Below are 14,967 nucleotides of genomic sequence, written 5' to 3'. Positions count from 1 at the left end.
TGAGTTTCAGCCTAGAAACCGTGTTGCAACATTTGTTGTTTGGATATATTTTTTTTTTTAGGATTGACATAAATTCTACAAAGTAAAGGATTTGAATTCAGGCCAGTGAAGGAAATAAGTAGAAGCTTTCGAGTTTCTGTCGTTCAGTACTATTGGAGATGAGATTCAGGTATGTGCTTAGGATAAATTCAATATATGACTCAAAACTCTTCATGGAGAGAAATTAGATTGATTACTCCTCTTTCTGCTTATTTTTCTGTTCCTTCCTAGTTAAATGTTGATTTTTACCATATGGAAAAGCTATAGTTGCTGTATAGAATTCCAAAATTACATGCAGCAGGCATTCAAGAAAACTTCAGGAAGGTCTGAACTTTCACATGTGGTTTCCTAAAGGACACAATGGCCACAAAACACTGGAAATTCCCAGTAAAATTCATGGACTTACTGAATTCATGCAAGTACTGAAGTAATGCTCTGAAGACAGAAAGAAAATTAGAAACTAAGTGAAAATTTCTATTAAACGCTGTAGGAATAAATTACAGATGTTATTCTGCAAAGCCTGCATTCAGTCGGATCATGCAAATTAGCTCTTAGTGGGAAGCTTATGTCTGCCACAAGCAGTAGGCTTTGGCAGACTTAGCTGTAGTAGATAGAAAGCTCTGTACTGAAAAAAATTCCCCACAGCCTGCTCCAGTTACCTCCTATTTTCCTTTGACTATTCAGCAGTGTCCTTTGTCTTGATGGGAACAGAAAAACTGACAGGGGTGATCTTACTGTCTTGCCAAGACTGACTGACTTGAGATTTCGTGGTGGTATGTTGTACATACTTCTCATGACTTTTGTTTCTGGAGGCAGGGGGTATCTTTTTTTTTTTTTTTTCCTCTGCCTTCATATAGGGCTTAGTACAGTGGCTTCTGATTGATGACAGGGGCTCCTAGATGCTGTAGTAATGTAAGCAGTAGTTATACTTTGGCAAATACTGTGCTGTTTCTTGTATCGTTATATTTTGTCGCTGTCATGAATGAGTAACATAAATATCACTGGGTGACAGAGGGTCCCTTTGCTTATATTTTTGGTTTGAGTATTTTTCTGGGGAAAAAGGGCTTAAAAGATGTCTCCATACTTGGTTCACTGCATTTTGTGGCTTGGTTCAAATAATTTTTTTAGGGAAAAAGGCTTAGAAGATGTCTCCATCCTTGGTTCATTGCATTGTGTGGCTATTCTGAAAAGGATACAGGTGTCAAATACCTTATTTATGTAGCCACAGTGGTTTTGTACTGCTGCATGAGAACTCTTGTGAAAAAGCAGTACCCTGCCTATTATACAAAGTATGTTCAAATGCAGGGCAGTCCTGGCCCTCTTGGAACACCAATTAGCTCATCAAAGGAGGCACCGCTGGAGTCATGTGACATTTGATGAAGTGACAGTTTCAGGCTCTTTTCTATCATATTGCAAGAGATATGTTAGCTGAGAAGAGGCAAATACAAATGTCTTCCGGCACTGTTTAACTGAAGAAGGCACTTGACTAGGCATTAGCATTAAAAAAAAAAAAAAAAAAAAAAAAAAACCAAACCAAAACCAAAAACCTAGAAGAAAGGTGATAAAACATGTAGCATATTTAAATAGTGTTCAGGTCACACAAATTCACTTCTCATTTGCTCCTTCTCTTTCCATCTTTTCTCTGGCTAATTTTTTCACAGAGAGAAGTGTCTGTCTTTTTGAGTCAGGTCCTTTTATATTCCCAGCTCAGTGCTCTGATGCGTGAAGCATAAAGTCTTTTCCATTTATTTTTCTTTACATTAGCATTCTTGGTATTGGCCTACTACAGAATAATAGGTATCTTAAAATAACATGAGTTTTCACAGAGGATTATTACCTTCCCAGGAATCTGTCTTCCACAGAAGAGATAAATCCCTAAAATTAAATTTTGAAGCAGGTAAGATATAAGACAATATCATAACACAGTGTTTTACAGCATTTTAAATTAGTAGCATGCTGTATGCTGACACCAAACATTTGCAACAGTGTTAGTCTGCCTGCAGTGTGAGACAAATGATGCTCTTAGACTCTGTTCATATATTTAACAGCATATATTAAATCTGTTCCTATCTAATGACTGGGCAGTGAGGTGAAGAAAAAAAAGTAGATTTTTTTTTTTCTTCCAATAAGAGAGTAATTTTTAAACTATACAAGAAGATTATGGTATAGCCCATTCTGTGCAGAAATCTGATTATCAAAGAATAGTTCATAACGTGCTGGTCTTTCCAGAGACTTCATAAACTGTCATGAAGCCTGCCTGGAGAGGTGGGACAGATATGAAGTTACCCAGTTATCATAGGATAATTGACACTTTCAGTCTTTCAGAAATCAGATGTAATTTAATCCAAGTTTTATAAAAGAAGGGTAGGCCTCAATGGTGAAATGCAAATAAATAATTGGTGGCATATCAAGTCATTGCTGATAGGCTCTGTTGTACTTGTCCCAACTGTGGGAAAAGCGTGTGGATGCAGTGGTCTTAAACCAGCACGCTGGGCAGAGGAAGTGGAGCGAGACCCTAGAGGGGTGAAGCACAGCCGATTTTCTTAATTTAGGCTTAGCTACAAAAGCAGTGGGAATCAATGGCATTATACATGTTTCTTCCTCGTAATTCCTCCCTTCAGCCCTGTGTTCCCAGTCTATTCATTAGGTGTTTACAGGATACTGTAATAGGAAAAAAACATGAGAATGAATGAGCTGGATCAGTGTTCTGACTTTGTAGGCAGAGAGGTGAGAGTGTGAGAAACTTTAACAAAGGGAATGGTGTAGCTGTTGATCCTGCAGATCTGCAGGTGCACTGAAAACCTGTGCCGTTATACTTCAAGACGTTATTAACCAAACAAGAGATCCTATTTAATGTCTTGTATTTGCAAAATACAAATAACGTGGCACAGGAAGCTTGTTATTTTAAATTAAGAACTGATACTTTTACCTGCTTCCTGCAAATATCCAATCTTTTATTGCCCAGGGGTACCAACAGTGAAGCTACTAACAATTCTGCTTGCTGTAAACAAACTCAAGATTTTGGAATTGATTTAGTCACCTGTCTACTCTGAAGTCCACTACAACTATTGACTAAAAAGTCAGGGAAATGCAGAAAGATGCAAGGAAACTTGAAACTAAGTCTTTCACAACAGCATCTGTTGTTATTAAATGTCAGCTGCTCCAGGAAATCAATATAGGCATTTAAAATTCAAGTCTTCTTTAATAGATGGAAATACTGTTTCCTCTAATACACAACTCAATCTGTAACAGTAAAGAACTTTGGACTTCTTAGAGCAGAATTAGCTCTAAAAGATTCTCGAAGTTCTGTTGCATGCTACTTTGTATTATTGATAGCTGGTAGTCTGTTCCCACCTTCTTTCATTAGGATGTGGTTCTTCCTCAGATGGATGTTCTATTGTAATTTTTTCCTTGTAAGGCTGTGAAACTTGTAGGGGGCTTCCAAGAGGGCTTGTATCTTGGAACTAAAGCAGGATGTAACAAGAAAAACATCCTGAAACTTTAGTAGGGCATCAAAAGAGAAGCCTTCTAGAAAGGAGGAAGGAACTTGGTTAAAAATTTGCAAATACTCCCAACTGATGGTTAATGCTTTCAAAACTAGAGCCAAAAAAATCTTCAACATTGTGCTTGCTGTGCTATACTTAGATGTAAGCTGGGACCTCACTTGAAACTCGTTTGTAATTTTAGTATTTAAAAAATGTGAACTGCATTTCATTGGATTGTATTTTTAAATTGTTGAGATAAGAATGTTTTACAAGTAATTATTATTTATTATGAGTTTTAGTAACCTGTGCAACAGTTTCTAGCCATTTCCTGTAAGTAGGATGGTGCCAGTGTGGAATTATAACGTAACAGAGCCCATGCATTAGGATGTCACTGGGTGCTAGACAGAGTATCACGGGACTGGTGCAGGTTTATGAAGAGTATCAGTGTGACCCAAGAGAAAGGGATTCTTAGTGTGAAAAGACGATGTGAGCTAGATAATACCAGGCAACAAGATAAACTGTTGTGTTAAAATTGGTAGCTAACTTTCCTTCTCTATCCAACAATGATAAATAAAAAATTGTTTATATATTCTCATCGTCATATACCTTCCCCTTTTAGAAAACAGAAAAGAGCACAAAACAAACCTTTAAACTGCTGTTTTGCAAATGCAAAAATAATGTCTTAATTAGAATGGTAAAGGAATTGCAGAAACATTTCTAGCTATGTTATTCCAGAATCTTCACTTTTAGACTAACTCTGCTATCAGTATTCTTGTAATTTAAACTCTGTATCAATGCCCTTGGGATTCTTGCAAATTACTAATGGGTGTTAAGAATTCATTGCATTTTCTTTCTTCAGAATGATCTTGATCCAGACTAACAACTTGGATTTTTTTTTTCTCCTGCATGAAGTATTAGTATTCCTTGAATTATTAAGCATGTTTCAATTCTGGAAAGACCCCATTCATAAACAGTAGCCTTCTGCATGCTCTTTTACTTGGATTTATTTTTTTGTGAGCCTCCACAAGGCTCCAAAGTCTCAATCCTGAACATACATGGTTAACTAAAAATGCAGAAGCAGCCCTACTTACTTCAATATGAAAAACCAAAAAAGATTTAAGTGTTCGTTGGATTATTGTAGGAATCAAGCTTTTACTGACAGCGGTCTACTGTGAAATATTGACCATTACACAGAATATATCCAGATTGACTACAATATTCTGGGCAGTAGACAAAGCAATTGTGGAGTGTGAATAAATGACTAATTCAATTGATATTTTTTAGTGACTGTTCAGTGATTCAATACTCTAATTAAATAACTGCTCACAGTATCAATGAGGCAGCATTCTATATCTAGGCCTTGCAGGTTGTACCTTCAGTTTGAAGCTAAAACTAATTTTTATCTAAATTATTTGATACGAAAAAATATTTTAGTTCATATTTAGTGTTTGTGGTATTTAAGTATATTTGTTAGAAGCATGGGAAGTACATGGCAAAATTCGAATGCTGTCTTCTAAACTGTACGTTACAAGGCAATGCAAACCAGAAGTAAATTATCTTTAACAGAAAACCAGTACAGACTTCTTATATTACAAAATATTGTGGTAAGTGCACATTAAGCAAATATTTATTTAGTGTTCTAGAGAGAAGGAGAAAAGAATAAGACTCCAGATTTGTTAATAGTTAACTCTACCAGAGCCCGGGCTCCTAACATGGTACCTTCCTAGAGGAAATGTTAGGTCTTTCTGGAATAGAGTAAGGAGAAAGACACGAAAAGCAGATGGCACTGCATTGCTAGGAGCAAGAGGGGAGCAAGGGTGAGGTTCTGTCTGTGTAGATTTCTCTACAAGTCTTTCCAATAGTATCTGAGAATCTGCAAGAAATAAAAGATGGCAGTGATATCTCTCCTTTCCTTGCTGACAAGAGCTGTGGTAGTGGTGACATATGGTATGCTAAGACGAAAACAGTGGCCAAGTTGCTTTCATTTTCAGTGTACTTTAGAAACCTTTTCAGCTTAAGCTTGTCATAGCGATGTTTTTATCTCAACCTACGTTAACTGCAGAGCAGCTATTTTAACCTTTCCAACACATCTCCTCTATAGCTGTCCATTATTACATGAATCCTGTTATTTCCTCTAGTATGATAATAATGCACTACTCATGGGAACTTTTAATAAATATGTAACAAAGTAAGTGATAAGTCAATACAGACCTGAAACATATCTAGATGTTAACAGCAGTTGAGAAATCTGGTTGTTGTTTTAGAAGTAGACCAGCAGATGGTGCTCAAAAATTAACTGCAACAACTGAGTTGTGACGGTGTATTTTCAATTTATTTTTCTTTTTTGTTCTGTATAGAATGATTATTGCACACATTTATTAATTAAATGGAAATTTGAATAAGGATGGAAGAAAAGATTATGCAACCTTTTTTGGAAATCAGCCACTGAATCCTTACTAGTTTTTTTTCTAGCAATAATTGGTTTTAATTTCATCATGTATCTTATGATATTACTTAATTTCAGTTCAAATGTTAATGGATTTATCTTAAAACTCTATCCTCCTAATCAGACTGAGAGGGTTTGCCTTGTAGGTTTAAGAATAACTCTAATGGTATTTGGAGGGGTGATGGAAGCTGCCAATGGTAGTTATTAAATAAAAAAAAATATATATAAAAAGTCCCTGCTTGAACTGAAGTTAAGATGCAGAGATACACCAGCAATTGTGAGAGCCTCGGGAATTTTATACACAATATATTAACCATAAAACCCTCTGCAAATCAGAAAAGTCAATGTTAATTTCCTATTCACAAAGTAAGCATTGGCCTGTTTTAAAATGCAGTAAACTTAACATGCTTTGCCATCCTGTTAAGTCTCAGTCTATGGCTGTGACAACCTGTTGACATGCTATATTCTAGATGCTGTGAATGATATGCTCAGGTACTTTGAAACCTGGCAGCTTTACAGTTCCTGCTTTCTTGGATATTTCACTTGCAGACACCTTGATAAATGCCCAGTTCAGTTTATGCAACAGAGTGTGAAAAGGAACCTAGCTTGGGAGCTCTGGTAAACTCCACCCAAGGTGTCTAGTCTGTTTTTAATGTATTAGCAAGTTAATTAATGTGTTTTATTTGAATAGTAAAAGCTTAACACTGGCAGTAACTGCCTTGAGGTATCTGTACTGGAAAGAAGAGAGAGATTTGACAAAGAATCAAAAATGTGACAAATGGTATTACTGGTGACAGGCATTTTGTGAAGGAAGGATGAATTAGATTGGTCTTTGACAGGACAGGGATGTATAGAGTTCTAGTTTGCATATCAGTGGAGACAGCTACAGAACTCACAATTAATGTAAGTCTATGGCAGGTAACAAATTCTGGGTTATGTAAATTCCAGGAAAATGCAGGTAGAGTATGCAGTACAGTGGAGTTTAGTAAAAGTAAAAATTACAGGTGTGCATATACACACACGCATGTGCACGCACACACGCTTAAAACCAAAACCACCCATGCATTCTTTGGAAAGGAGAAAATGTAATTTAGAAACAGGGAAGACTTGTAAAACAGATAATTGACACAGCATGCAAATAAAACAAGGTACTACTGGTCTTTGTCTCTTGCTGCTAAGGCCATTGTTATAGACTTACCCTTAAAGATAAACTTTCCATTAGTGTTTCAACAGATGGATCAGGGGAAAAAAGTAAAGATTTATCTGCTCTTTGTTAGGTTGGGCGTAAAAGGAGGGTTATTAATATAGGACCTTCAAAAAAGCATTTTCAAGTAATCACAGTTCTTATAGTTGCTCTGTGTACTCCTCAATGCTTGGCACACCTGCAGCATCCATGAGAAGCATGTCTCTGTTAGGTTTTCTGCTGTAAACTACTAAAATTGCTGCATTCCCAGCAGAAAAAAAAAAAAAAAATTACTAAAATGTAACTTAGGAATTCAATTAAAAACTGTGTAGGAATACATACAATGTGATTTTCACGGACCTGAAATATAACTTAAGATCTTTGACAGACTTGGAATGAATCAGACTACACAGCAAGTCCAAAGCCATGTATATATGCAGACTGACTGACTTTCATGTATGCTGTGGGCATGAACAGAAAAAGGAAGGTATTTTTGTAACTGCCAGTGTCACAATAATCCAGTTTGGAAGCTTTGTATGCTGTGACATGTCTTTGAACTCAAAGCTGATCAAATAGTTTTCTGCTCTTCAGTTCTTATTCTACTGGCAGCTTATGCTTGTGTATGTAGAACATCTCTCTTTACTTTCTCAAATACAGGAATGAAGTCATTTGTTCGTGTTTTCAGAACAGACAAGCATTGTAATGGTGTATATTGATTTTGTGGACTGTAAGCATTACCTGAACTTCCATGGCAGAGTTAGGGACAAATACAAGCAAGTAATTTATCTATACAGCTAGAGTTTTTGAATGCAGCTATTACTGTGTACTTTGCATGAAGTTAGAACTGCAGCTTATGTGCAACTTGAAATCAAGGCCATTTGTTAGAGCGTATCTACCCCTAAGCAAGATGTTTTGGGCATGTTTTCATGGAAGTGGTCAGGAGCTCCTTTGGAAATAGCAAGGGTGACGGTGACTATTAAAATTAAGTAGGGCCATAGATTTTTCTTTGTCACATCACCATCCTTTCTTGGTTTTGATTTTTAGTACTTCTGTTGATTTGTTACTCTTTTTGCATGTGACATTTACTGTGCTCCATATGGTGTCCATCAGTCCTCTTATTCCACTAAAGACTGTCTTTAAAAGCCTTGTTTCCTGCTCCAAATTCATAATAGTCTTCAGTTTTATTCACATTCATCTTTGGCCAGGGATTGAGATCGTTCTTCTCTTAAACTGAGTGTACATATTTATATTTTTGTTGATCTCGTCCACAGTAGATTTGGCCAATCAGAAAACTAGCATGGGTATGCTGAGATAGAGGTCATGGGACTGAATGTCATGGAGTTCAGGCACGCAGTAGTTGCTGACTGCTGTTTTCTGTGGAGAATAGGACATTGCTATGACAGAGGCTCTGAAACCTCTGGCAACATGGACAGAGACAGCAGAGCATGCCTATATAAGGCTGATGGTTTAGCATCTGTTTTGATAATAGCTTCAACTGGAAGCTATTTTCACATGATGCTTGTGGGCTACCTAACACATGGTGTCCCCCACACTAAACTGGCCCCTCAGGAAAAAGCAATATTGGTTACCTCAACACCTGGCTCTTGCAGTAGATTATTGAGGCTTTAGAGAGGGGACTTTTCTCTAGATCAGAGACCACATGGCATAGAATTGGTTATGTCCACAATACCTATCAGTTGGCCCTTGGTGTCCCCTGGACACAACAGAGTACTATTCTGGCTGTAAGCATGATTTGTGTGTGCCTGCACGTGTGTGTGAGAGAGAGATGGTTTTTGAGCTCAAAATATTTAGAAGGATGTGCAGCAGTTCATGGGACTGGTAAAACACACAGAGATACCATTATACAGAGGGTATTTGAAAGAATACTAGCTGGTACAGTCAAACCATGCCAGGAGTGTTGTAACAGTTAAGCAGGTTTGATGAACAAGGCTGTGAGGTTCAGTATTACTCCATGTTCCTATGTAATTCAGCAGTGTAGACACAGCCTGCCTTTATGGCTGGTGAAAAGTCTGTGATAGATGATCAACTGTCTATCAGCGATATCAGGAGATTCACAATGCAACAACTGAAACATCAGTGTATTATCAACATTATTATTGTACTAAATCCAAAACACAGCACTGTACCAGCTACTAGGCAGGGAAATCAACTCTATCCCAGCTGAAACCAGGACATCACGTAAAAATGGTAAGCTGTATGCAAAATTACCATTTTTTGGTAATAAGGCTTATAAGGAGTAATATGGACTTCCTTATTTAGTACCTACTTAGTAAAAATAGGCAAACTGAAGTAAATTCCAGATTTATAGTGGTTTCTTGTTCTACCTGCAGAGGGCATTCACACTATACTGTACATCATTCCTCTCCAGCTGGCAGTGAATTGAAGAGATTACTTATGCTTATGTCAGTTAAGGGTGCATGAATCAGGAGGCTTTTGATACTTTGTTTTACTGAGCATACTTGCCTTCCGTAAAGACTCTGAGAACCTATGGCTAGGTGTGTATGAAACAGCTGAAAAATGTGCTGTGAGAAAAGTTGTAAGAGTCAGATAGTTTGCTAAGCAAAAATACTGTTTTGCTTGCTGAACTACTTTTTCATTTTATTTACAGATTTTAAAAAATTATTGTTCTTACTAATTTCTAACCCTTTGCATTTTAATAAATTCCTGCACACAGTGCTAAACTCTTAAACTCCTTTCCAATAAAGCTACTCCATAGAGCTTGCACTGAACTTGCAGAGAGCAGCAAAAGTTGCAAATATGAAAATTTTGGAAAAGACATAATGAGATCAAGCTATGGTTTAGAAAGAAGGTATTTTATTTTCTTGGAACCAAGAAGCATAAGAGGGAAAATAACATTATATCAGGGCTATTAATCAAAATATTTTTCAAAATATTTATTTCAGTTTTAAATTTATTATGAAAGTGTTCATTGTTGTTTTCTTGAAGAGGGAGCATGCCCCTTGGGGAGGCTCAGGAAGTATCTTCATAAAGGATCTCCCCATCCTGGAAGTGGTGAGGGCAAGGAATGTAGACTAGCTGGAAGAACAGGTCTGATAAATGGTAACCCAGGCCTATTGTATCAGACAATGGCAACTGCTGAACAAACACTGGCAGGGCAGTATTCGTCTGCACAAGAGACAAGCTAAAGCACAGAACACTTGAGATCCTATTCATGAGATAGTTGTTGATCCTTAGATGCCTCTGGAAGAGAAGATGACTGTTGGAAAGTTAGCAGTCTGTAACAGTTGAGAACAGAGCTTTAAGAAACAGAGAAAGAGAGAACAAGAGGAGTTTCTGCCTCTTTTTGAGACTAGTCATTCTACTTTTGGCCATTCATTGTTATCACAAGCCATAAGACAATATTCTGAGAAAGCCTGTATTCGTTATGTCAAAGTGACTGTGAAGTATATCACTGAGAATCCAGGGCACTGAGATGAGGATAAGGTGCTTGTCAGGAAGGTCATCCTTGGCAGCAGATGTACCTGTACTGCAGAACACAGTGTGGCTAGAACTGCGGTTTCCTTTCATGTAATAATCCAGTGTGTATTCATGAAACTGAGAGTGACTGAATGCTATATTCCAACTTCTAAGTGCCTGAAAGCTCTCCCCTTGGATGCATATATTTCTGTAGTCTCTTTGTACTGTCACAAGCTGTTTGACACATAGCTTTCTCCTCTGAACTCTCATCAGCTCTCTGACAAAGCTTATTGACTATTCCTTAGTGGAACTTACATAATAAATATTTGAGTGCAATCACTGCAGATGGTGTGCTAAGACTTGCTGCTCTCAGTCATATTTTTAATAGAGGCCTTTCTGCTTATTCACACTTCCAGTAAAATAGTTTATGAGCCTTAATAATTTGAAAAGTGACTAAGGTTACAGTGATTGCCAGGTGGAAGAAATTCAGGAAAGCTTTTCTTGTTGGCTGACACAGATCTCTTTCTGTACAATCCCCCCATTCTTACAAGAGGCTCTGTAGTATTCTAGTGAATGAGGCTTATAATGCCTAGTGCATGTATCAAGGTGTGGGAATAAAAAAATATTCTTAGGTCTGCCAGGTCAGATGTTGCTAAAGAGATTAAATTGCAAGAGTGACTTTTGTATGCCTCTGGGTAGTGAAAGGGAGAACCAGAGGAGTTGTTGGAACTTGCTGTTTGTTGTAAGTTTGGCAGGGGGTTCTACCCATCTTACTATTCCTCTTTGCTGTTTCATGTACTAAAGAGTAAACACGAGTGTTATTCAAGCAGGATCTGCTGGTGAGGTAGATCCTGAAGCAGATAAGGATGGAGATTTCTAGCAGAAGTGGGAAAAGGCATACCCTTTCCTTTACCACTAGTTTCATGGTCATAGTCTTAAACAGTTTGATAGATTAGATTATCATTCCACTGTTCCCAAAAGGTCCCATTTTGTCTCATGCCTGCTATGTGAATTTGAAGCCTGACTTCAGTGGTGTTGAGCTTCAGTAAAAACGCTGGGTTTTTTTCATTGGACAAAGTGAAACCATTAATAATCTTTGGAAAGTATATTTGGTCTTGGTGAGACTTCTCACGTCATGGTTTAACCCCAAGTGGCAACTAAGTACCACGAAGCCACTCGCACACACAGTGGATAGGGAGGAGAACTGGAAAAAGGTAAAACTTGTGGGTTGAAATGAAATGAAATGAGAACGGTTTAATAATTGAAATAAAATATAATAATAATAATGATTAAAAGAGAAATAACAAAAAAAGCGAGAACAATAAAACTCAAGAAAACAAAGTGATGCACAGTGCAGTTGCTGGCCACCTGCTGACTGATGCCCAGTCAGTTCCCAGGCAGCCATCGGCCTCTCCCAGCCAGCTCCCCTCAGTTCATATACTGAGCATGATGTTCTATGGTGTGGAATATCCCTCTGGCTAGTTCAGGGCAGCTGCCCTGGCTTTGCTCCCTCCCAGCTTCTTGTGCACCTGCTCACTGGCAGAGCATGGGAAACTTGAAAAGTCCTTGATTTGGGGTAAGCACTACTTCGCAACAACTGAAACATCAGTATATTATCAACATTATTCTCCTACTAAATCCAAAACACAGCACTGTACCAGCTACTAGGCAGAAAAATCAACTCTATCCCGGCTGAAACCAGGACATTACGTAAAAATCATAAGCTGCATGCAAAAGATGAACTATATACAATCAGGTCCTGCAGTTTTCCTGTAATATCCAGCATCCTTTTTTTTTTCATACCTTGCTTTTACCAGCTACTTGTTTTCTCCTTCAAGAAATTAAATCCTTTCTGTTAATCTGTAACTGAAGTAGAATGTTTGCAAATGAAATGTTACAGTTCTAATCAGATTGCAGTCTACTATGGCATTTTGCAATGTGTGATACTCGCTGGTATCTGGTGCAACCTGGGGAGATCTCTGGAAAGGCAGGTTTGCTGGATAAACACAAGGAATGAGCTGTGTTGCATAGAAGAATTTAAGAAATATTATTTCACTTTCTTCTTCCCAGCATCAGGTTAAAGTTACCATGGCTTAAGCACGATTCCTGGTGTTCTCTCTTGTGTCATACTGAATTTGGATACATTTTCTGTGCTGTACTTTTGGTTTTTACCTGGATGATATTTGACTTGCACAGTAGTCAGAGAAAGCCTCCAGATTTTACTCTTTTTTTTAAGGAATCTTAGATAACTTAGATCCCCATTTTGGTAGCTAACTGTTACATAATTGCTGCAGCTCTCAAGAGAAGTTTCTCTTCACAGTGGCTGCAGTAATGAATTCTGAACGTTGCCCTCACTATCTGCCCCATGTTCTATTTTGCTGAAGATTGCGAAGTGCTTCTTTTCTTATCATACGCCCCAGATGTCTAGGATTCTTTCACAGAAGTAACTTTCAGAATATACCTCGTGATGTAATTTGGAGTTAAGAGAGAGATTCAGGTAAAACTAGAAAAATGGACATGTTTAAGGATAGAACTTCAATATATTATAAAATAGTTGATCTGAAATCTGCCTTCTGGCTTTTTTTCTCCTTCAGCACTGTTGTTCAAATCTTTCTCTGAACTTAGAGAAAACTGCGGAATGTGTTCAAAACTGACATTGAAGGAGCCTTCAGTTAGGGATGATCTTTGCAATGATCGGTAATTGTTATTGGCACCCTTCCAGGCACATATATATAGCACAGATGGAAATCCTGGTACCGATTTACTCAGAAGACAGGACAGTAGTTTCCAGCTGTTTGCATCGTGCAGGTGAACAGGCTTCTGATTAAAGTCTCAGTCATAAACTATGCATAACAAAACTGCTGTAAGTAGAATAAAGACTAGAAGTCTTCATAATAAAAAATATATATATGAGACAGTGTTACGTCATAAAGATACATGTTGTCCACAATAATAAAATGTATTAGGGATGAAAAGAAAAAAAAGGAAAAGCTTCCATGTACATTTAAAATAATTTAAGACAATTTCCCTGTCCTTGTAATGCCCCATGTAAATGATCCCTATCTAAGTCCTGTCTTTTGCCTGCCTTTATGAACTAATTTAAAGTGAAAAGGGGAATTAAGTATCTGTGACCTTTGAAAAGTTACACTTCTTAGCCTGAATGGTACAAAAAAGGAAAAGCTAGAAAACACTTATCTTGAACCTTGAAGCATCATTTAAATTTGCACCCCTAAGAATCACAAAGGATCCTGTCCTTGAAGCCAGTAGGTTGGAGTTCATCCATGGTGTCTGTGTGTTCTGCATTGGTGAATCAGTAGAATAGGTTCTCTTCTTTGTAGAGAGCAATTCCTGTTACATTTCACTGGAGAAACAAGAGATGTTTCTGTGACTCCTTGGCTCTTAGACTACAACAGATTCACTTCTATTGTTTACTTTGCTTTCAACAGAACATGTATTTGGTCTGATTTGCAATTCAGATGCAGCATATTAACAGAATAAAGATGTATTCAGGCTACCTATCAGTGGTTTAAATCTTTATGAACCAGAATTTACTTATTGTTACAGCTACAAATTCATTTTGTAACAGCACAGACCTTGAAGGGTACCAGCACTGAACTCTCTCACTCTTGATTAAGCATGAAAGGGGTGGCAAAATTCATACTGCACCTTCTTCAAGCACTCCACATTTTTTTTTTTTCATCAGTGGTATGTGAAGTGGGAAAAGGTGGCTAGAAAAAGTGAAAAAAAATTTAAAAAATTAAAAAAAGGCAGTTTAGCTTAATAGTCACTCTGATCTAGAGAGGATAGAGTGACTTGGGGATTAAAGCCTCAGTATGCAACGTTAACCAGCTGTCAAGCCTAAGAACATGATTTTTTACTTGCGCCATGGCTCTGTTCCTGTACCTTCATGTTCCTTAACCATGTAGTCTGGCCTTGGAGACATTTTTACCTCTTGGTTCTTTTCCTTTTATCTCAGTCTTCATATTTTATGCTGAAAAATGTCATGTTTCCTTCTAACACTGATAATCACAGTCCATGTTTAAAAACAATTTCCTTCTGCCCTCACAGGAATCTATCTCCTGAGCCACTGTGCAGCTTTATCTCCCTGGTGTTTTTTTCATTCACTTTAAATGTTTCAAAAATTTTCTGCCCTTGGGCCAAGAATTTTCTAAGGTGCATCTTTAAATACTTAAAACGGGTTATGCAGCAGGGTTCTGTCTGTAAATTCGAGACAAGAGTTGGCTCGCTAGGGAAATGCTTATGTAACTCAACCCAAACCGATAATATTGACCAGAATCTACAGCTGCTTATTTCTCAAATGCAGTTTCCTAAGTAGTAAAATACAAACCATTCGGGGTGACTCTTTATTTCTCCTT

This window comes from Falco rusticolus, chromosome 8, assembly GCF_015220075.1.
Source record: "Falco rusticolus isolate bFalRus1 chromosome 8, bFalRus1.pri, whole genome shotgun sequence".
Taxonomy (NCBI): Eukaryota; Metazoa; Chordata; class Aves; order Falconiformes; family Falconidae; genus Falco; species Falco rusticolus.
The sequence above is the reverse complement of the archived record's forward strand: the minus strand, read 5'-3'. Positions refer to the sequence as shown.